This window comes from Mirounga angustirostris, unplaced genomic scaffold, assembly GCF_029215605.1.
Source record: "Mirounga angustirostris isolate CCGP_5_RB_7025 unplaced genomic scaffold, mMirAng1.0.hap1 SCAF_2, whole genome shotgun sequence".
Lineage (NCBI taxonomy): Eukaryota > Metazoa > Chordata > Mammalia > Carnivora > Phocidae > Mirounga > Mirounga angustirostris.
In genome coordinates this window covers 93,847,606-93,872,825 of record NW_026991710.1, presented here as the reverse complement: position 1 = coordinate 93,872,825, position 25,220 = coordinate 93,847,606, and the positions used below count along the sequence as shown (strand labels likewise).

The 25,220-nt window shown below is 39.0% G+C and overlaps 1 long non-coding RNA gene and 1 pseudogene across 1 annotated transcript in view; one reads left to right on the top strand and one right to left on the bottom strand.

Moving 5' to 3' along the window:
* Nucleotides 1-25,220, bottom strand: part of LOC123848302 (uncharacterized) — a 286,642-nt gene that overhangs the window by 261,093 nt on the left and 329 nt on the right. The gene's annotated exons all lie outside the window — the stretch shown is intronic.
* On the top strand, nucleotides 1,458-23,278 carry LOC123848869 (large ribosomal subunit protein P1-like; annotated as a pseudogene).

Genomic DNA, 25,220 nt, shown 5'->3' with positions numbered 1-25,220 from the left:
TATTTTTTTTATTTTTAAAGATTGTATTTATTTGACAGAGAATGAGAGCAAGCAGAAGCAGGGGGAGCAGCAGAGGAAGAGGGAGAGGGAGATGGAGAAGCAGACTCCCCACCGAGCAGGGAGTCCGATATGGGGCTCCATCCCAGGACACTGGGATCATGACCTGAGCTGAAGGCAGATGCTTAACTGACTGAGCCACCCAGGCACCCTCACAGAGTAGTTTAAATAAGGAATTCTAAGCCCCTAGTTAAGAGGAAGAGAGGTTCCAGGTATCAAAAAGGATACCTGTAATATCTTGTAGGATCTACTAGGAGTTGTTAGTGATTTTGGTCTCAATGTTAATAGCAATGTGAAGAAATTGAACTGATGTGATCACATTTGCATTTTAAAAGAATTACTGTGCCAAGTCCGTGGAGAATGGATTAGGAAGGTACAAGAGCAGAATCAGGGAAGAAACTATTATAGGAATCCAGAATGTAGATCATGGCCATTTGGATCAGTAGGAAGAGAGAAAAACAAATGGATTCAGAATATACTTCACTTGAAAAATAAAATCAGGAGGATTTCATGATAGACTGGATGTGGTAGATGAGAGTGTCAGCAGGGACTTGCAATTTGGGGGCTTGCATATTACCACTGACTGAAATAGAATACGTTTTCAAGGAAGATCATGAGTTTGGCTTTAGACTGCTAGAGCTTTGAAACTGAGGCTTGTAAGGGGTATCTACAAAATGAGAGAGTGAGTAAATCATCTCCAAGATTCCCTTTCAGCTACATATTTTGATTTTTATTCTGTCTCTTTTAAATCTTACCTATAGGAAAAACCAGGAAATTGTCCTTGTTTTAATAAGTTCCTTGATCATAATCAGAAAATTTTAGAACTGGGAAAGAAGCAACTTTACCCTAGTGTTGACTAAGTATATTTTCAAGTGCACTTTCAAGGAAATGACTTTTGGCATTCAATCTGTCAACTATCGTTTACTATTTTGGCCTCTAAACGAAATACAGTATTAAATTCCCTATCCAATTTTTTTGCCAGTAGTTCTCAAACACTTTTACAGGCCCCTGTTCCATGGAGAAGAAGGGGAGTGATAACAAAGAATTGGTAACAATGAAATGCTATTAAAAAGTAGAAAAGTAAGGGTGCCTGGGTGGCTCAGTCAATTAAGTATCTGACTCTTGTTTTGGGCTCAGGTCATGATCTCAAGGTGGTGAGATCAAGCTCCACATCAGGCTCCACACTCAGCTGGGAGTCTGCTTCTCTCTCTCTCTCCCCATCTCCCTCTGCTCCTCCCCCCCACTTGTGCTCTCTCCCTCTCTAAAATAAATAAATCAATCTTTTAAAAAAAAAGTAGAAAATCAGTACACACACAAAAATAAAAGGTCAGGAAAAGTAAATTTTAAGGTCAAGTCTACAAATGTATTAAATAATGCATTCATTCCAGGAAGTATAAATCATGGTTAGTTCAAGGCAACACTACATTCACAGTGATAATACAGAGTCCTTCCTGAAAATGGCAGTAATTCCAACTATCTACATGGACATGTTAAAAGAATTTGGCTGCTGTGGTAAGTAGCCTCTAAGATGGCCCTCAGTGATCCCCATTCCTTGGAATCCACACCCTTGAACGAAAGCTGGTCTTTCTGGAAGATACTTGAGACTTAACTCCATATCTAACCAAAAGGTGAGAGCCCATCAGAAAAATTTTACTCATTCATACTATATGCAGTACAGAGCTCCATTTTTTAGCTCTTCTCTGAAAGATTCAACTGTCAGTAAGAAGAGGCAGTGCAAACTCTAGCTATGACTGAAACCTTTTAATTTCCTACCCAAAAATTATATACATCTTAAATATACCTCCATGTTCTCTCATGAGAATATCATTCATCCCCACATGAACTTTGAGAAATCTTGGAAGGATAGAAATAACATGTTAACATGGTAGTCACACTTTGAAGCTCCTGGGATATGCCCATTATTTCATATAATTCTTACAACTTCATAAAGAACATTGATTAGCACCTTCAAAAAAAAAAAAAAAAACCTGAGACACTTAGACAAGCACATTATTCAAGGTTTTATCTAGCAATTGATAGAATAGGGCTTGTATACGAGTCTACCTATCACATTCTGAACTGCCTTTTTCCCGCGGCCCTATTCCCATCCCTCAAAGATATGCTTGAAGAAGGCAGCCCCCAACTACCCAAGGGGTCTTTCAGGCCCTTTCAGATGTCATCAGCTATCATAAATCCTTGTTTCCTCACAGGATCAATAGATTTCCTTGCATCTTTCATTATTAGCAATGCATCTGATTGTTTTAGAATTCTCCAAAAAGTATTAGATTATCTTTTCAAAGGATGAACCCCTTTAACGGATGTCTTTCCAGTGGTACAGAATGGCTTTTCTTTGTATCTTCTGTCAATTTCTTCTCTCTGTCTGTCTCTCCTACTGCCAGATGTGTGTTCCTTTCATATTACTGAAGTGTTCACATTCTATTTTGGTTTTATGCCCTCCATTAACTCTAGCAACTCTTTCATCTCTAGACCTGCAGAATGTGTGGGGAAGTGCTCCTTAAGCCTTCTCTGTCTCTCAAGCATGCTGTATAGTCTGTTTATGATGCTGGCGTTCACCTTTGGCAGGAAAGAGGAACTCTCCCACCAGCCACTTAAACAGCCTTCCAGCTTTGAATCCTCCTACTTAGGGCTGGCATTGGTAACATAAATCTTGCCTCTTAGGGCACAGTGCTTAACTTGCTTGGCTAACTGTGCAATAGGAAATGGATACATACATTGTTTTCTATGTAAGCTGGTTTGAACAGGGCTTCATGTTAAGTTTCCATATGGGAAAGAATGGGTAGGGATGGCAGGGTTATTTTTCAATTTGGGCTCCATCCCCCTATAGAGGAAAGAACCTCTGCTGGCCAGCTAAGCTGCATATTAATTCTTTAACCCACCCTTTCTGGAAAGGAAACTGTTCTCTCAGGTGAGCAAGCCCTTGAGTAAGGAAATTGCCCTATGAGTTCAATGCACAATTGCATTCTGCTGCAATATTGCTAGTTGAGAAAGAAGACCTGGGTAGATAATTAGAATTCCATTACCCTCTATTCTAATGTTTGCCACAATATACTTCTTAAATATTTATTGAGTGGAAATTTAAGAGTAAATTAATAAATATGAGAGTTAAGTTATCCCAGTGTACCTGTGGAAGACAACAGCAATTTTTTCAGCCAGATATTTGATGGAACTTAGCAGCATCAGGAGCTTCCCAACCGATCTCTCCTTTCCAAAGGTGGGATTGGGCGTTTAACTCAGGCATTTTTAGAAGCTAAGAAGAAATATCAAATATCCCAGGACTTTCATATTCACTGAAGATAATTAGGCATAATATAGGAAGGAACTTTGTTTCATGCAACATCAGTTTCCATGGCCCCCTTTTCCTTCAGCTAGTATTTATTAAGTACTTGGTATGGAACAGGTACTATGTATGGTAAGCCCTGGGCCTAGAATAGTGAACAAAACCTAACCTAGTCCCTATTCCAGTGTGGGGACTGGCATTAATCAAACACTCACAGTATCTTTTTAAGCTGAAATAAACATTCTGGACAAAAAGGAATATGGAGTAGATGGAGGGCAGGACTGGTGCATAATGAGATCTGTGATTTTTTTTTTTAAACATAATTGCTGAATGTAGAAAATCAATTGGAGGAAACCCAAGTAATTACTCAGTAGTAAAATGTTCTGTCGCTTTGCAAGGGAACTGACTTTTCATATTAATTAATAAAAGTACACATAGAAGAAACCTCATTTTATGTACACTTGTCTGAACTTCAAAAAAGAAATTTTATATTCTATGTGGGAAAAGTAGTTCAGGCAAAACTACTATGTTCATGGTACTTTTTATGTTTATTGTGTATTCTTTTTATGCATGTTTTAACCGGAGTAGGGTCTGAGTGGGTGATAAGCAAGCACCCTTTGTTAAAACTTGCTCTACTCATTTGCTCTATAATGTTTCAGAATATGGCTACCAGTGGGACTAGATTCAACTAGTTATTATTTCTGAATCAAAGTATTAGGTCAACATGGATCCTTAAAATAAACCATAATATAAAATATACCATCACAGTAGATTCCTCTAATTATTTCCAGGAAATAACATCGACAGGAAATTCAGCTAACAAACATGATATAGAAATGTTAAATTAGAATAGTACAAGAAAATAACTTTCTCCTAAAAGTAACTTAAATAAAATATATTTCAAAATGTTTAATGAGACAGCTCTCCCATCTTTATCTTTCCATCTTTATATAATATATATTTGTATATGTGCTGTCTCTGAAAATTCCATTATTCTTCCACTATTCTTCTATGATCTTTTCCTATTTAACCTCAAATTAATTGAAACACCACTGTTTGCTTACCACTCCCTATACAGTCTAAAGTTTAGAAAGTCCCTGACATTATATTTACTTCCTTCCCTTGCATTTGATCTTTTCTACTTCACTAGGTATGAGCTAGAAATACTCTCATTACAAATGACATCAAAGTTTACCACACAGGGAAAGTATACTTAACCAAAATCAGAATTATTTTCTACCTATTAATTATGAATTTGAAAAGCATTCATCATACTAGCTATACACATATAATTATTGGTTATTTTATGTTGAATTCAAATACATATAAATTAATTGGATAGTTCCACAAAGAGATACTATATGATTAAATGTACATTTACATGTAAAATTTTATAAAAACTATTAACATATCATTGTAAAGTACAGATTCCTTAAAATCATTCCAAATTTATGAATGTTATAAAACTTGTTTTGATGTGGTATTAAACTAAAAGAAACAATAAATACATTCAATTTCTTTCCAAAGGCTTTTAAGGAGCATACAGGTTTTTGTTTTTTTTTTTTTTTGAAGATTTATTTATTTAGTTATTTGAGAGAGAGAGCATGAGCAGGGAAGGGGCAGAGGGAGGGGGAGAGAATCTCAAGCAGACTCCCTGCTGAAAGAGGACTCCATCCCAGGATCCCTAGATAATGACCTGAACAGAAATCAAGAGTTGGACACTTAACCGACTGAGCCACCCAGGCGCCCCAAGGAGCATACAGTTTATAAAACACTGTGTGGATCAAAATCCTCAAGATGCTAAGAAGAACATCTGCAAAAATTCTGTTTTTTGTTTTTGTTTTTGTTTTATTGTGGTAAGTAAACACAAGATAACCACAAAGGGAAACATGTCTTATAAAACTGTATTCTTACGAGCCAGATCTTCAATATTAAAAGGAAATTATATCAATTGCAATAACATTTAAAGCACTGAAGGGCCCTTCTCATGAGATTATTTTAATTTTTTTTTTAAAGATTTTATTTATTTGCGAGAGAGAGAATGAGAGACAGAGAGCATGAGAGGGAGGAGGGTCAGAGGGAGAAGCAGACTCCCTGCTGAGCAGGGAGCCCTATGTGGGACTCGATCCCAGGACTCCAGGATCGTGACCTGAGCCGAAGGCAGTCGCTTAACCAACTGAGCCACCCAGGTGCCCATCATGAGATTATTTTAATATGAAAAGCTGACAACACTTTTTAATAGGGAATGCTGTTTTAAAAGGCATTTGAAAAACAATCTTATCAGCAAAATTAGTGCTTCCCATTTTGGACAAGAAATATTGCAAGACATCTGTATTTGTTTTAATGTTGCCAAAAGATGGTGTTATTGTTTCAGCTGACCCACTGACTTAAAATCATTTGCTTCCTAAGAGTTGGGGGTGGGGAGGCTAAGCAGGGGAGAGAAGGAGAGGTCCTCCTCAAGAATCCATCATAATATAAGAGCCTATTCTTTGCCAAATCTACTTATTTTCTGAAAATTAAATTCCTTCCGAATAACTGAGTGTAAGAACTGACCTTACTAATGATGTATTTATGGAGTGCTGTGTTTTAATTTTTTTTAATTAAAATCTTCTGGCCCTTAATTATAAACAAGAAGGAAGACACCTACTTTAAAAAATAATAATCAAGAGCATGATGTAGTGAAAAAGGAAAGCAGAGGCAAGAGGTCTGTACTTTCATTGACTCTTTAGTCACTGATTTGCTATATGACCTTGAAAAGTCAAGGAATGACTTGACGCCAGACTCTCTTTACTCATTTGTGAAGTGAATACATATAGTAATGGTTACCAGCTGGTTCCAGGATTGATGAGTTTGGGTGTGATCCTCCCATGTTACAGAAATACACCCCAGCTAGGCCTGGCTGAGCCTATTACCAAAAGGAACGGGGTATATCACGAAGCATCAGGCCTGTGCCAGGCACCACACAGGATGCCACCCAGCTGAAGGCGGTCCAAGATGGAAACTAGGAAGATCCTGAACCTGCCTCCTGCAGACTCACCAAATCTATAGCTACACATGGAAAATTCCCTCAGAAAAAGACCTGAAAACTTGCTAAACATTTCCTTCTCAGCCGCAAATGAGAAAAGGGGAGGAGAGGCTGAGATGCAGTCTGATCATAAACCCCAGCCCCAGCACAGCAACTCACAATCAGAAGAGAACTTACAAATCCAGAGCTGCCTTCTGAGGCATGAAAGGTTGGTACCCCACATCAGGCACCTCAACTTTTACAATCTGCACCTGAAAGATGAGACCCCGAAATATCTGACTTTGAAAACCAACAGGGCTTTTGTCCACAAGACCCAAAGGGCCGTAGCAAACAGAGAAACTGCCCTTAAAGGGATCATGTGCAGACTCACTCGCCCCCGGGCCCCAAGCAGAAGTGGAAGTTTGAAAAACATCCAGTCTATATGTGATGGAGATGCACTTGCTAATCTTAAAGTGTCCACCAGATGGGCAGAGGCCTGTTAGGATACTCTCTGGGGAATAAGGTGCAGGCAGGTGTCACTCCTTGTTAAAGCCAATACGTGTCAGGCAACTTTTTTTTTTTAATTCTGGGGGTGCTTTCTTCACGCTCTCCCTCTGCAGTGCTCCACAATGCTGGTTTCTCTGCGGTGGGGTGGGAGTGGGGGCTTTTATACACACAGCTGATGCCCTGGCTTTTATGTCTGGTGTCCTGGTTTTTGCAGCTGTAACCCAGGGAGCACCCTTTGAACTCCCGGCTCTAGTGGTCAGGGAGACTTGCATTCCTGGGTCCCATGAAACTGTAACAGTCAGACAGTTCTTCCCAGACTACCACACTCAGGGCACTGCACAGATAGCAACTAAAACACACTCCCTGTTTTTCTGATAAAGAGGCCTATTTGGTTGTCTGGGAGCTTTGGCCTGAAGGGCAGGCTTCTGGTTGAGCTCACTGTATGGAAGCCTACCAAGGTGCTCTGAGGGAAGGAGGCCAGCAGATTGAGTCTTTGTGCTTTCCCTCTGCCTTGCTCCTTCTCACTGGCATCTTTGTCTGATTTCCTGATTTTTGTAGCTGCTGCCAGGGGACATGTCTACATCACCTGGTTCTGGTGCCCAGCAGGGTTTATGCTCATAGGTCCTACAGGACTGTGTATATTTGCATACTTTAAAAGTTGTTGCCCGAGGCTTTGGCTTCTAATCAGTCTGATTCTAAGTGCTGAGATCTCCCCCTCTGGAACACTGACAGTTCTTGGGACACCCTCACAACTGGGAGCCATGAAAAATAAACTAGGCTGCTTAGATAATCACAAAGATTCAAAAGACTACTAAGAGCTAGGGCAAGGTTGAATGATAAGGTTTCATCTCTCCTACATGAGGCCATTCTTTCAAGACTGGAAAAGGTGGCTATTAGACCTAATACATGGAAACACAGAGAGTCAAGCAAAATGAGGAAACAGGGGAATATGTTCTAAATGAAAGTACAAGACAAACCTCCAGAAAAAAGATGAAACAGAGATAAAGAGTTCAGAGTAATGGTCATAAAATTGCTCACCAAACTAATGAATGAACACAGTAAGAACTTCAACAAAGTGATAGAAAGTGTAAGAAAGTACCAAACATAAGTCCCAGAGCTGAAGAATACAATAACTGAACTGAACATTACACTAGAGGGGCTCAACAGCAGACTGGATGAAGCAGAGGAAAGGCAGCTCGGGTAAGTGTGTGGAGAATGAAGCTGGCGCACTGGGAGATAGGCCCTCTCCCAGTCACTGCAGAACCAGGAGCAGAGAGGGCAACAGTGAAAGCGGGGAGAAAAAGGGAAAAGAGGGACACAAATCTAGCACATTTTGAGCACCTACTATAAAATGCAGATAGCCATAGTACTTCAGGGTGAAATCATGAGAATTAAAGAATTTGACTCTTTTTGGAAAAACCTTAGCAAAATTCCTGAAATACGAAAGTGCTAAAAAAAAAATTGGTTTTATGGAGGTGGCTTGGGATCCAGATGGACTAGGTTCAGATTCCTATTCCAATATATTATCTATTTAACTAATTAATTTCCTTTTGTCTCAGTTTCCTTAGTTATAAAATGAAAGTAAAGATACTACCTACTCACAGGGCTGATGCAAGGCTAAATATGTTAATAACGGCACAGCACAAAGAACAGTGCCTGGCACCACTAAGCCATTCAATAAGTGTTATAGTTACAGTGAGCTTATCACTTCCCGCCAGATTCTGTGCATGATGCTTTCACAAGATTATCTCATTTTCCATGTCCAATTAATGTTCTCTGGGGCAAAAAAGGCTATATGGTAATTTGTATTCTCTTGGAGAAAGATATCACGAGGATGGTATTATGTTTCTGACCTAAAGAAATCTAATACAAAATAATTTTAAAGTAGATAGTACTCTGCAGTATGCTAATCTTGAAATACCATAATGAAAAAATATCCATTGATGTCTTATTTATTCCACAGATGTTTACTGTTTACTATGTGCCAGACATATGTTGAAACTCTATATGCAGAATATTGAAGAGATTTCTTTTGAAAAGCTCTTTTTTATTATCTGATGAAGGTTAAGATCAGAATAAACTTTCTACCAAGTACATTATATTCATTAATTTTATCCCCAGGAGACTTTTTTTCCTTCTAGTTTTTTACTTCCTTTCTAAAAGACATTCAGCTTCCTGTTCACTTTGGTCTCTGCAATCAGTCCTTGTTAGTCTTTTCATTCCCATCTCGGGATGCTTCTCCTTTAGGAAGCCTCCATCAATTTTGATCCCTTTGTTGCCAGGCTTTGTATCATGGCCTGAGCACAGATAACGCCGAATTAACCATGGCAGGAGGACTGTTGTTATATAACAAACCATACCCAAACTTAGTAGCTTGAAATAACAGGTCACTTCATTTGCTCATGATTCTGTGAGTAAACTGGGCAATTCTGGTCTGGGCCAGCTTGATGGATCTCTACAGTTAGATGGTAACTCAGCTGGGGCTGATGGTCTAGAAATGGCCTTATTTATAGCTAGGTGGTTCTAGTATGCCTCATCTCTGGAAGAAGGGGCGACTTGTTTTTGCTTCATGTAATTTCCCATCCTCCAGTAGGTTATTCCTGGTTTCTACCCACAAGTTCTGAAAAACAGAAAAGCAAGTCCCCAGGTACAAGCACTTTTTAAGCCTCTGCTAACATCAAGTTTACTTGTGTCCCACTGGCAAAAAGAAGTCAACAGTTGAGCCCAGATTCAAGGAGAGGAAAAAATAGATTCCTCATCTTAATTGGAGGAGTTTTGCAAAGAGGCAGCATACAGAGATGGGAAGAATTTATGACCAGTGTGCACAAGAGGCTAAGCCTAAAAGAAAAAAAAAAACGGCAAGACATCACAAATGTTGGAGAAAAATAAAATTTTTGATATTTGAAAATTCAAAAAAGCATTAAAGTGATTATAATGAAAAAATCAGTACTGAGTTAGATTGCCTTACACTTATAAATGATATAATATCTTGATGTTTTCAACCAAGTGGGATTTATTCCTGGGCTGCCAGGTTGGTTCCACATCCACATATCAATCTATGTGATACAGTACATTAATAAAAGAAAGAACAAGAACCATATGATACTCTCAATAGATGCTGAAAAAGCATTTGACAAAGTACAGCATCCTTTCTTGATTAAAACTCTTCACAGTGTAGGGATAGAGGGTACATACCTCAATATCATAAAAGCCATCTATGAAAAACCCACAGAGAGTATCATTCTCAATGGAGAAAAACTGAGAGCTTTTCCCCTAAGGTCAGTAACATGGCAGGGATGTCCACTATTACCATTGCTATTCAACATAGTACTAGAAGTCTTCAGCAGTCAGACAACAAAAATAAATAAATAAATAAAAGGCATCCAAATTGGCAAAGAAGAAGTTAAACTCTCACTCTTTGCAGATGATATGATATTTCATGTGGAAAACCCAAAAGACTCTACCCCAAAACTGCTAGAACTCATACAGGAATTCAGTCAAGTGGCAGGATGTAAAATCAATGCACAGAAATCAGTTGCATTTCTATACACCAACAACACTCAGAAGAAAGATAAATTAAGGAGTCGATCCCAGTTACAATTGCACCCCAAACCATAAGATACCTAGGAATAAATCTAACCAAAGAGGCAAAGATCTGCACTCAGAAAACTATAGACTACTCATGAAAGAAATTGAGGAAGACACAAAGAAATAGAAAAACGTTCCATGCTCATGGATTGGAAGAACAAATATTGTGAAGATGTCAATGCTACCTAGAGCAATCTACACATTTTATGCAATCTCTATCAAAATACCATCAACTTTTTTCAAAGAAATGGAACAAATAATCCTAAAATTTATATGGAACCAGAAAAGACCCCGAATAGCCAGAGGAATGTTGAAAAAGAAAAGCAAAGCTGGCGGCATCACAGTTCTGGACTTCCAGCTCTATTACAAAGCTGTCATCATCAAGACAGTATGGTACTGGCACAAAAACAGACACATAGATCAATGGAACAGAATAGAGAGCCCAGAAATGGACCCTCAACTCTAGGGTCAACTAATCTTTGACAAAGCAGGAAAGAATGTCCACTGGAAAAAAGACAGTCTCTTCAACAAATGGTGTTGGGAAAATTGGACAGCCTCATGCAGAAGAATGAAACTGGACCATTTCCTTATGCCACACACAAAAGAGACTCAAAATGGATGAAAGACCTAAATATGAGACAGGAATCCATCAAAATCCTTGAGGAGAACACAGGCAGCAACCTCTTCGACCTCAGCCCCAGCAACTTGTTCCTAGAAACATCACCAAAGGCAAGGGAAACAAAGGCAAAAAAGGAACTATTGGGACTTCATCAGGATAAAAAAGCTTTTGCACAGAAAAGGGAACAGTCAACAAAACTAAAAGATAACCAACAGAATGGGAGAAGATATTTGCAAATGACAAAACAGATAAAGGGCTAGTATCCAAAATCTATAAGGAACTTATCAAACTCAACACCCAAAGAACAAATAATCCAATCAAGAAATGGGCAGAAGACACGAACAGACATTTCTGCAAAGAAAACATCCAAATGGCCAACAGACACATGAAAAAGTGTTCAACATCACTCAGCATCAGGGAAATACAAATCAAAACCTCAATGAGATACCACCTCACACCAGTCAGAATGGCTAAAATTAACAAGTCAGGAAACAACAGATGTTGGCGAGGATGCGGAGAAAGGGGAACCCTCCTACACTGTTGGTGGGAATGCAAGCTGGTGCAGCCACTCTGGAAAACAGTGTGAAGTTTCCTCAAAAAGTTGAAAATAGAGCTACTTTACGACCCAGCAATTGCCCTACTGGGTATTTACCCCGAAGATACAAATGTAGTGATCCAAAGGGGTATGTGTACCCCAATGTTTATAGCAGCAATGTCCACAATAGCCAAACTATGGAAAGAGCCTAGATGTCCATCAACAGATGAATGGGTGAAGACAATGTGGTGTATACACACACACACACACACACACACACACACACTGGAATATTATGCAGCCATCAAAAAATGAAATCTTGCCATTTGCAACGATGTGGATGGAACTACAGGGTATTATGCTAAGCGAAATAAGTCAGTCAGAGAAAGACAATTATCATATGATCTCACTGATAGGAATTTGAGAAACAAGACAGAGGATCATAGGGGAAGGGAGGGAAAAATGAAACAAGATGAAACCAGAGAGGGAGACAAACCATAAGAGACTCTTAATCTCAGGAAACAATCTGAGGGTTGCTGGAGTGGAGGGGGGTGGGAGGGATAGGGTGGCTGGGTGATGGATATTGGGGAGGGTATGTGCTATGATGAGTGCTGTGAATTGTGTAAGACTGATGAATCACAGACCCGTACCCCTGAAACAAGTAATACATTATATGTTAATAAAAAAAAATCTTGATATCTTAAATTACATATGGAGCAAACATGGGCACCAATTTCTTTTCATGATTCAGTGTCTTAGTCTATTTGGGCTGCTAAAACAAAATACCACAGACTGGATGGCTGGGGTCTGATTGCTCCCACACTGGGCTAGGACCCCGTTTTAGACTCTCAGAGATTCACATCGTCTTCGTAGCACTCATCACAATTGTAACTAATCACCATTATCAGTTCTCCCAGTAAACTGCAATTTCCATGAAGACATGGACCATGCCTGTCTTATACCCTGTTGTATGTATCACCAATGACTGACCAGTAGTGGACCCTTATGGGGGATAGTTGAATGAATGGCAAAGCAGGAAAGGGGAAAGAACAAAGAGATAAGTATACAAACATATCTTTGAAATTGATTGAAAGGATGTGAACTAAGTAAGGAAATAAAGAGGCCTGCCTGCACAAGTTAACAAAGGGAATGATTATCCACCGAGAGAATGATAACAAATAAAGATGTATTTGGGAGGAATTAAAGTAGAAAAAGGGAATGAGCAAAGATTTCCCATTTTGAGGATTAGAAGGCCCAAAGTGAAACTGAGCCCAAGGGTGGCTACAGTGGAGGTAAGTAGGACTTTGGGCAATGAAAGCGGTTGATAGATCAAAAAGCCAGAAACAGTACGGTAGGCCTGGGCAAGGGGGGCACCCACCCTGTGAGGGCTATTCTCTGGCCTTCCTCCAGCCCTGCTCCTTCCCAAAAGGTAGGGAGCCCACCCAGTGTCCATATACCTCCTTTTAGATCATATTTGGAATATCTGGGACCTGGAAACTCCATGCAAAGATCACTCTAGATGTCTGGCCTCCTGAGGATGGATCACACAGCTACAGCATACTCTCTGGATTAAGGGGAGAGGAAGACAGGACTGTTTGGGGCCAGTTTGGCCCAATCTGGAGTGTCTACACACTTTTACAAGGGTCTTGTGGTACAAGAGCAGGAGCAGGGGAAGAAAGAAAGAGTGAACATGAACTGGGGACCACCCAACCCACCAACTAGTGACATGGAACTCTGACAAGTCCAGGAATTCTAATCTTGAATCTGCCTTCCAGCTCTCAAATTGTATCTTTGTTTTCCATATATTCCTTTGCTCTCCCTATAATAAAAGAGAATCCAGGCTTTCTAGGGCAGAAACAAGTTGGACACCAGCTAAATTGATGAAGTCAGAGATCTCAAACTGAGGCTTGGCTTATTAGCTTGACTTACAACTATTAAATACTTAAGTATATGACATATAGACCTCCATTTTTAATCTTGACACCAGCCCTGCAATGTTAGGGGTGGACCTGGACAGGATGTTTACCTTATACTAGAAAGCTATGATTCTTAAATGATCTTTCACTATGGGTTGATCTTGGCTGGTTATGGACTTCTTACTATCCATAACTCTTATTTTTATGTGGAAACTTAACTAGACTATTCCACAACCACTGGCTTAGGTTTAGAGTTCCACTTACTCTTTTCAGATGGATGCTGAGTCATGTATTTGCTCAGGAGTCCCTAGAGGCTAGAGGTTTTCTGAACTCAAGAGAAATAAGAAAATTGGGGGGAGATGAAGAACATACAGGCATATGGTATTTGATGATTTCAAAACCCTTTCATATATATTGTCCTAATTTGGTTCTTAGAACCACCCTGTAAAAATAGATAGGGAAGGTATTACTTCTTTACCTGACAGTTGAGAAAACTGAAACTCCAAGAGCTTGCACCATGATGGATAGCAGAACTAGAATTTGAACCTAGTCTTCAAATATCCTTTTATTTTTCATGTAAGGAAAGAGGTGATATATTTACAAAATTTGAGGGTTTTTCCTTAACAAAATAAGACATATAAACCTACAGTGAATACATATATGTAATCTCACCATGAGAAGATGTTGTAAGCACTTTTTGAAAAGATACAAATTCCTCTAGTTGGCTTCTGTTTGAAATCTCTCTGTCTTCATCAATTTGGCAGGTGTCCAACTGGCTTATGCCCTAGAAATTCTGCACTTTCTTTTATTAAGGGGAGAGAAAGGAAATAAAAGAAAAGGGGGGGGAATCAAAGGATATAATTTTAGGGATAGTTTTCATCTAATCCTTTATTTTTACTTGAGGTCACTGCAACTCAGAGAAGTTAAGTGAGTTGCCCTAAATCTCAGAGAGATAGAAGGAAGAGCTAGACCATGAAATCACATCTGATCCAGATCTCTGAGTCTTCCCTTCTTTCTGTGTCCTATGTAATAGTCTTTACTCCCTCCAGTTAATTTTATTTTTTTTTCTTAATTTCTCATCACCTTCTATTCTTTTTAACACAGTCTTTGCTACTAGTTTGAAACTATGTATAAGATATGCATACATATATCTTGTATGTTAACATATATATTTTGTATATATATTTCTAGTGTACAAAATATTTCACATTATTTTCACTATGTATTACTTTAGATGCATAATTTATGTCCTTTTTATATTCATAATTATCATTTCTAGTGATCAAGGCATTGCATCAAGTTGATGACTCATAATTTATTTAACCCATTTCCCTATTACTTAAAATTAAGACCATTTTAATATTACCTATTATAGATAGAGCTCTCATGACCATTTTTATTAAGTATTTCTTTTATTCTACTGAATTATTAGGATAAATGTCAAAGAATGGTACTACTGAGCTAACGTGTAGAGGTATTTGTGTGGTTTGCATGTGATACTGTGATATACATTGAAAAATATATATCAAACCAACACTCTCAGCAGAGTACCAGTTTCAATCCAATCTTACTAATACTACAAATCATTTATCATTCTTTTTACTAGTTTCATAGGTATAAAAATTATGATAGTTTGCTTTACTTTATATTCCTTTCATTACAAATAAGACCAATATTTTTACTCTTTTTTTTTTATTTATTTGCGAGAGAGAGAATGAGAGACAGAGAGCATGAGAAGGAGGAGGGTCAGAGGGAGAAGCAGACTCCCTGCTGAGCAGGTAGCCTGATGCGGGACTCGATCCCGGAACTCCAGGATCACGACCTGAGCCGAAGGCAGTCACTTAACCGACTGAGCCACCCAGGCGCCCAATAAATTATTTTTACTCTCTTTTGATCCATTTCTATTTGCATTAGTTGTCCAAATTCTTTACATATTTATTATTGGGGGTCAAGATATTTTTCTTAAAAATTTGAATGACTCTTTTAATAGAATACATATGAACTCTTTTCTTGTTATATTACTAGAAATATTTTCCCAGTTTATTTTCCTTTTTGATTTAGTTTTGTAATCAATTTTCATACAGTTAAAATTTATCTGTTACATTGAACAAGAAAAACCAGTAGATACCCACAACTTTGTTTTTATTTCTCAATGTCTCTAAATTCTGTGGGCCAAGCTTCTCTTGCCCTTCAGACTTCTGGAGTCCATCCTAAAAACAAATAGTCTTGTGATCACTCTACTTCACAAAATCTGATATTCAGATTTAGGATGCCCAATAATATATAGTTCTGAAAACTGTGAACTTCATTTAGAGCATATCTTTTGTCCCCTCCCCCGATCAGGACCACTTCAGCCTGGAAACCTAGAGTATTTCTCTCATTTACTGTTCCCTGCCTAGTATTTCTACCGTTCCTTCCCTAGCTTGTTAACTTCAACTTCTCCTCCAGGATGAGTGTGCAGGGAGGGAGAAAGGTGAGAGTCAAGTAAGTCCTTAAATGACCAGTATGATGCACTCTGGGCCTGGTAGTTGTGCAAGGGTAATTTTTTCTCCTATGTGCTCCCAACCAACTTTTGACCATCTCCTATCTGCAGTTCCTTTGATGTGAGAACAGGTATCTGTAGGCATAATCCAGAGAGTTAGCCTTTCAGATTGGAAAGCTACCTCGTGATTCTTTTTTTGGAAGTCTGATTGACTGAGCCTTCGGCAGACCTTCCTGAACAGGGCCAAAGACAACTCAAGGCCTGCTTTTACTCACACATGGCCCACACCTGGTTCCCAGGAAGCCCTCAAGCATCCTTTGCCCTGTCAAACTGTGGGAGAGCTGGCCAGTCCCTGGGAGCCTCTCTCTTCCTCTGGCTCGTCGGCAGTCTGTCCTGAGGCTTTCTCCAGCAGCAGGCAGACACCAGACCACTTGAATCTCAGGAGTCAGCACCTCCCTCCCCAGGCCCATGTAGGCAGCAGGGTGAGGAGCTCTCAGGGCACACCAACAAGTTATTAAAACATCTCTTCACTCATACTCTCCAATGCCCACACGCTCTGACCCCCTTATTACCTTTGCATGGGTAAGAATGTTAAGAGTTGTCAAACTGGTTTTTAATAATCTCCTTTGAAAACTGGCACCTTGTTCTGGCACACCTCTTTGGAAAAATCACAGCTTTGAATCTTAGTGCCTTAGTTAAAACTTCTGATTTAATAGTCTATTATAAATATTTTATAATCATCTGTCATTGAAATTTCTGTATCATTTAAAAGCCAAAAAATAGAAGAGTTTCCCTACATATATTTAATATAGTCAATTAAATTTTCTGTTGGGCTTTCTTTAACTTTTTTTTTTTCATTTAGCTCTCCAATTTCAACTAGATATGTTTTTCTCTTGGTATGTGCTATACGATGTGGATTAATTAATCTTTTTTGATGTGGTTATATAATTATCCAATTATTATGTTCATCATTCTAAATGCTTACTTTCTTTTATTTTGAAAAGTTTATTTTCACATATTGTTGTCCTATAGCATCGGATCAGTTTTTGGCCTCTCCTTTCTTTCACCCATCAGCATTAAATTACTGTTGTGTAGTAAATAGTCCTATCTATGGTCAGTAGGACCTTTATGTCATTTGGTAAGAGTTTATCATGCATATAAGAATAGTTCACAAACTGGGAGCTTTCAAACCAACGGTGGAATGAGGCTCAGAGGTATATGCTGATCAGATAGTTTATATAGTGACAATGCAGAGGCTGTTTGTTCTTTACGATGATTGGTTATGGCTTTAGACTTTTCTTAGTGGTAGGGAATAGGTTAAAAGTGGTTACCTCGGGCGCCTGGGTGGCTCAGTTGGTTAAGCGACTGCCTTCGGCTCAGGTCATGATCCTGGAGTCCCAGGATCGAGTCCCGCATCGGGCTCCCTGCTCGGCAGGGAGTCTGCTTCGTCCTCTGACCCTATCCCCTCTCATGTGTTCTCTCTCTCTCATTCTCTCTCAAATAAATAAAATCTTTAAAAAAATAAAAAAATAAATAAGTAAAAGTGGTTACCTCATGCCAATTTTAGGGAACAGCTTTTGTCTGTTACTATTCTTATAAATATTATCATATGTTGAGTTCTGAATTATCATCGGACTGAGGTTTTATTGGAATAACATTATACTATTAATTAATTTAGGAATAATTATAATAGGAATAACAAATTAAAACAAGCCTTAATACTGCTTGCAATGGACAAAAGCTGTCCTATGTGCTTTCAAGTATTAACTCATTTAATTCTCAAATGACTGTGGTCGATTTAATTATTGGCCGCATTTCATCACCTTTTCTGGCATCCACAACTTTTTTATAGCGTCATCCTGAGAAGGATGTATTTCCCACCCCTTGACTCTGGGCTTAGTTGTAAGATTTGCATTGGCCAGTGAGATGTAAACAGGTAAACAGAGCCTTGATCTTGGTTCAGCTTGATCTCTTGTGCTTCAACTATGCCCTGAGAAGAATTTGTGTCCATCCCACTGATCCCAGGAGATGGGAAACAGTTGGAGCAGATCTGGCCCAGCAAATCCTCAAATCCATAAGAATATATTATTGTTGCTTTAAGCCTTTGAGTTTTGGGGTAGTTTGTTAAGTAGCATTGTTTGGTGATAGATAAGTAACATGCCACACTATGAAATAGGTATTATTATTATCTATATTTTACAGATGAGAAAAATGAGGCAAAGAGAGACTCAGCAACTTATTAGCTAGCAAGTGGGCAGTATGATTCCACAGTGCATGTTTTTGATCATCTTTATAACACTGAGTCCTTAGTTTGGAAAACAGTATATTCAAAACTGTGTATTCAAATATTTTCAACTCCAATATAAATATATACTTCTCTTTATAAAGATTTTGCACATGTCTCATCTAGTTCATCTAACACTTATATGATTTGATGATTATCAGTTTCTTTTAATACATTTTGAGTTAAAACCCCGTTTTCTTTCCAAACCTACTTAGTTCATCAACACTTCAATACTATAGAGCTCTATCATTGTCTATGTTGGTAAATTCAGAGAAAGAAAAAAGCTTTAGTAAGTTATTTGCAGAGACCTTATTCCAATGAATTAACACCTACTATGTTCCTCATCTCACTCTTCACTCTTGACTTTATTGACCTTTCTCACTTCCTGGTGTGTTAGTTCCCTGGTTCATAGCTATTTGATATTCTGTTCTCTTATGATGTCCTTCCCTTGTTTTTTCTTTGTACAACCACCCGATGTAACTTAACCTTAGTTTCTTCACATGTAAAATGGTAATAACAGCATCTATCTACATAGGTTGTGAAGAGCACTGGGATAGTTCATGAAAAACCACTTAGCATAGTACTGGCACTGTGCCATTACTGAGTAATGTTCAATGAAATTTGCCATCTTTGCTGTTACATTTCTCTTGCTACTTCTTGGCTTCCCTGTGGGCCCTATTTCATCTTCCCTATCCTAAATAGTTCTGTCCCCAGCCCTTTTCTCACTTCTTATTACCCAACTTCCCTTGGGAAATTTTACCCACCCTATCTAGATGTGTATACAATTTTCTCTCCTCCCTTGTTCTCTGAAGTCCAGACCCATATATCCACCTATCTACTGCACTCGTCTATTGGGATGCTTCACATATCTCAAGTTCAACAACACCAGAGTAATTTTTTCCATCTAGTCCTCAAATCTGCTAGTCCTTTCATGACTTCTACCATTATTAGTGGTACTACCATTCTGGCTATTTCCCCAAACCAGAAACTAGGTATAATCATTTATTCCTCCCTCATTTTTATTCTCCAATCACCAACTTCTATTGGTTTCTCCACTATATCTTATAAATTCATATGATTTTTATTCTTACGATTTACATGATTCTTATAGTCTTTAAATCATATGATTTTTATAAATTTATACAGTTTAAAATTGGGAATATGCTACTTTCTGGATGCCAGATCAGGCACTTACTCTTACTGAGTAGCCTTGACTCTAGATGTCACAGCTATCTAGCCTCATTGAGACCAGACACCAGAACATTTCAATCTCAGGAGGTCAGTACCTTAAACCTTAGACCTCTCTCATAGGGAGAATACTATGAATCCTGCCAAAAGACACCACTATAGACGAGCTGGATTTAGAACTCAGCTTTTCCTTCCAGTCTTTCCTTTAAGTGCATCTGAATCCAGCAGTGCCTGCATAGGCAATTGCCCCTGTCACTCACCCACTTAAGCTTCAATGCCTTTCCCTTCTTTTCTTGATCCTTGTGGCTTGGCTATCTCCCAACTTTAATTCTTCCTGTCATCTTACAGAAACTCACTGTTCAGCCCTCAGATGTTCTGACTCTAGATTTATCCACCCATTTTTCAGCTGTGTTTCCCATACTGTATTTGATAGATGGCACCAACCTCATCCATTAAGTAACCTATTAAAACTTTTTGATGATTTGGCTTCTAAATCAGTGGTTTTCAAAATTCTATACATACCAGAATCACCTGGAGAGCTTTTCTTAACATAGATATTACCAAACTCTGGATATTTTGATTTAGGTCTTGGGTGGAGCTGGGAATTTCCTTAAAAAAAAAAAAAAAAAAAAAAAAGGCCCTAAAGGAATCTGATGAGCAGCCAAGTTTAGAAATTGATATTCTAAACAGAAAATTGCTATGTAAATAATAAAGAATTTTACTTACAATTTAAGCAGTAAGAACAGATTTTAAAATTATGGAAATGACCAGGTTTCCCCATTGTAAAAATTCTGTTTAAAAGTCTGCTTTCACACGTTTGCTGAATGAAAGATCTCTTCTTTGACAGTTCAGATTTTCTGAGTTTCTAATGTCAAAAACCTTGTTACTTTTGGGTAGCTATGTTTATACACTGTTGAAACTTTAGTGTCACTCACATTACTCAAATTATTACAGCTTATTTCAACAGAGACTTCCCAAGAAAGAGAAGTGATTTTTACTTAACAATTACTAAATCAGCTACTTAATGACCCTAATCATAGAGCTCTTGTTTCTTGAGACAATGGCTCAAAGCAGCCTTTGTTCTGTAGACTAAAAAAGAGTTAATAATGATGAATAAGGAATTGATTATATAGAATGCATATCAAAATGACTATATTAGGACAAATGTTTCTTTTAGACTGTGCATGAATTTAAACTTGGTGACTATTCCTTCATTTTTAAGTACTTAATGTACTTATAAACCCAAACAAGCTGCAACTGAGTTTTAAATCTTTTTAATAGTCTATAAGTCCTGGAGTGACTATTTTCACAACTTTTTAAGCCTACATTTAAAAAATTAGCTGTATCTTTTAAGCATCTAAGTACATGTTTAGTTGAAAATAAATGCCTATAGAGAAAGGGAAATAGGGTGGCAGGCATGCTCTCTTAGTAAGCAAAAACATAATAACAACAACTTATCTAGGTGTAACTACAACTACTTATCAGTAGTAAGCTAGGGCATTTCTGCCCATGCATACGGGGGGCTATGGGAAATGTCTTTATGGTGAGGATTAACATGGAAGTTTCAAAGAAATACTGTGTGACTATCCATTTTAGTGTTTGTCTGTGATTTTCTTAGCTTCTGCATTTACTGATAAGCTCCTCATATCCACTCCTTTATTCCACCCTGGCATCCACTACCCATGGTCTGTCCCCTAAAGAGCCCCAGGCCACACTGTGATCTTACTCTGATCTCCCTCTCTGATGGTGACCTTCCTGACAATACATTCTATTATTTCTTTTCTTTTTCCATCATCCCATCAAAGAAGGTCCTATACTGGGTCCCTGATTCCTTTGTCACTTGTTTTCCTCTTAGGTGATTAATTACTTCTTCCTAAACTTTTAACAAATGCCCCTCTCCCAGAAGATGATGTAATCTTTAAGGAATATATTGCTGTAGAAATTTCACACTGTGGCAGTTGTGTGATACTAGTCTTTACTCCCTCAAATCTCTCCCTAAAAATGTCCTGGGATATCTTTGCCTATATTTTCATCATGTCTTGCCCTAACCAAAAAAACTTTAATAGACTTAGTGCTCTCAGGGTAAAATTCAACTCTTCAAATTTTTATGGACTGAAGCCACTTATTTGTTGCTTCTATGTCTATAAATCCATCCCAGAAAGGACCTTAATATGATTTACTTAAGTATTTTTTCATGTTATGTCCTGCACAAAGGACCTCATCACTCCTAATGCCCTCAAATCAAGTTCCAGCCCTTTATACCTTTTCAAAGCTTCCCATATCTGATGTGATCTGAATTTCCTAACATCATATACCAGTCTCTCCCAGTCCAAATGTGTCTCAGCCAGTTGGTCTTCTCTTTCCTTTTACCGGAAATGCCCTTCCTGTAACTTCCTCTCTTCTTTCCCAAATTTTGATTGTCCTTTAAGGCATACTTTCAGTCCCACCTCCTGATTAAGCCTCACCTGAATAATCAGTCCACACTAATTTCATCTCCAAGCAATTCTATTTCCTCTCTCTCTCTTTACTGAATCAAATAGTACCTTTAATTTTTATAATGCCATTTCATAACTAGAGGACTGTGTAATATGACTATATCTAAGCTGAAATAAACCTATGGTGTGGTTCCATAGGTGAAGCTGATGCCTGAACACCAGAAATGCTGGCTCTAAAGTCAGGAAAAAACAGCTAAGTTATAGAGGGTCTTTAACCTGGGATTTCATGAGGACACTGGAACTACTGCTTAGAGTGCATGAAACTCAATCCTGTAATGAGAAATGCGAAGTTTATGTGCTTATAATACCAGTGTATGTACAGTAAAGCATAGAGCATTCAACAGCCTCTGATTTCATTCTCAAGGTATTCCTTGTGGATGTTGGAATAACCATTATCCATTTCCCAGTTTGGCTAGGGCACCCAATCAATGGATTTTCCCTTTGAGTCACATCCCATTTGGTCTGCTGTAGCATGACTGTTAGTGTGCCTTGGCTCTTACTACTAATTGCAAATAGTCTTTAGTCTCCCTTAATATTAGTACTGTTTACTCTAGAAATGGCATTTTTAGGGCCAGAATTCTGCCCTTCTATCCTCAATGTGGAGAGCATGCATGCCTTGTGTGAAGATTGGAATTCTCTAACTCTGGCAGCTGTGTTCTCTCTGTGCTGTGTGGCTAGAAAAGATCTTAATGTCCACTTGTGGGAAGATTATCTTTTGAAAAACATGGGTTTTGAAGACAGACAGATTTGCAAGTCTAAGTTTCCTGTAAAAAGGGCATAACAGGTTTTCCTCAGCTGCCACTAAGGTGCTCTGTTCTTCTGCGGAAGCTAAGGCCAGGGTGGGGTGAGGCTCTCACTTCATCCTGTGACTATTACCTTGCCCGGCAGCATCCATTCAGCCCTCATCTGCACCAAGGCCTCCAGCTGGGAGCTCACCTGCTTCTACTCAGCCCTCATCTGCACCAAGGCCTCCAGCTGGGAGCTTGCCTGCTTCTACTCAGTCCTCATCCTGCACCATGATGAGGTGAGGCTCACAAAGGATAAGAGCCCTGCCTCATTAAAGCAGCGGGTGTAAATGTTGAACCTTTCTGGCTGGGCTTGTTTGCAAAGTCTCTTGCCAATGTCAACATAGGAGCCTCATCTGCAAGGTAGGGGCTAAGGGACCTGTCCCAGCAGCTGGTGCCACACCAGCAGAAGGTCCTGCCCGCTCCACCACTGCTGTCCCAGCTGAGAAGAAAGTGGAAGCAAAGAAAAGAAGAATCAGAGAAGTCTGACGATGACATGAGCTTTGGTCTTTTTTACTAAACTTCTTCTGTAATCTGTTCAATAAAAAGCTGAACTCTTAAAAAAAAGGGGGGGTGGATACGAAACAAAATAACATTTCCCTCAGTTTAAAGGTTACTTCCCTGTACCACTCACCCATTAACCACACCTAGTCTACGTCAGATTTCTTTGTTTTAAAATTTCTTTTAATTTTGTTCCTTTGCTTCAGAATACTGCAGAATAGTAGGTAACCTCTGGAGTTTGGGGGTGATTCATTGATCAGCGTATCTCTTCCCATCAATGTAAGTTCCACAAGAGCACACGCTGTGCCTGATTTAGTTAACCATTACTTTCCCAGCTACTAGCATTAGCCCAGCTCCTCAGATATTTATTGAATGGAAGAATACCTCATAAAATTGGTGGGGAAGGAAAAGCGATAAAGTATGTAAAGCACAATATAAACACCATAAGGAATATGTGTGTGTATATTTATGTATGTGTATATACATATATAAAATCAGTATATAGCGCACTATGGTTACCACATGGTAAGCCATAAATGTTAACATTATCATTATTTACTCTTGCTTGAAATCTGAACTGAAAAGGGCCCTCTTTCTTGCATAGCAACATGGACTAAGTGCTAAGTCATTGACTATCCCCAACTAAAAGCAGCTGATTCATCTGAACGTCTTTTAACACTCAAGCACCTTGTTAGGCTTACAAAGCTGGGAGCCTTACCTCAGTGCTTTCCAATCTCCCAATATTCAGTTCACTCGTTACATATTTGGTGATTTACCTTACAGAACTGCCAAGATCATATTTCCAAGTAGGCCTTCTAACACTGCTCATCCCTCCACAGACTAATCAGAATGGCTTCAGGGAAGAAAATAAAGTGGTAGAAGGCTACACGTGTTAGCAAAATTACCTGTATGGAGCACACTGCAAGTTTCAAAGGTGCTAAGTTTCCATTTTACAAATGTTTTGCCTAGAAATGAAATAGGAACTTTAGCAACAGAAAGGAATTAAAAATAATGGCTAAGTGAAACCTAGATTTATGCTTAGGCAATTGGGAGAATCTGGCTTTTTATGTGCCAGCCCATAGTAGGTGTTCAATAAATAATTTGAATAAATTTTGGGAAAGAAACATGTCTCAGTGGCTCTTGGCATTGATTGCCTCCTCTATAGATACCACAAATCCCTTTCCTGACTGAGCAGGGCTTTAAAAACCTGTGACTCTAGTAAAAGCAGGCATATCTTCCTAGTCAGGACAAGATTTTACAATAGTTTCACTCCACATAGTTTAAAAAAAAAAAAAGTGATGAAGTTCCTGGAACTATTAGATGGGAAATGGTTTCTTTACTGCAGGAGTGCAGACTGGGCTCTCAGTTCTTGAGGGTGAAATGCGTAACTCCTCTTCGCCCCACATTCTTGGCTGGAGACGCCCTGTGGGTAAGTTTGGGGGGGAGGTAAGAACAAGGGGACAATTTCAATATCTTCACGTAGGGAGAAGCTCATGAGGAAGTCAGGCTGTCAAGGCCAGCAACAGGGAAAGGAAATTCAATTTAAAAACTTGTAGTCGCGACTGTTTAAAAAAAAAAAAAAAGAGGCGGGGATAAAAAGAGTAGGAAAAATGGGGGGTGGTGGTGGAGGGAAGAGACTAGTAAAGGAAAACTAGAAGAGGAAGAAAGAGTGTGCTACGCAGTTTGTTGTTTCTCCTGCTCTTCCTCGCTCACTGCCTCCAGCAGCTAGAAGAAGTTCGCAAGCGCAGCATTCGGGATGGGCGAGAGAGCTCCTCATTTACGGACCCACGAAAAGCAGCACCCGCTCCACCCCTCCCGATCCGCGCCGCCGCCGTTTCCCCCCTCTCCGGATGATGGAGGGCAGCCGGCGAAACCCGGAGAGGAGTTAGCCCAGGCGGACTCCCCTGGATCCCGCAGGGATCGAGGAGAGGCGCGCAGCTTTCCTTCTGTCCCGCAAAGCC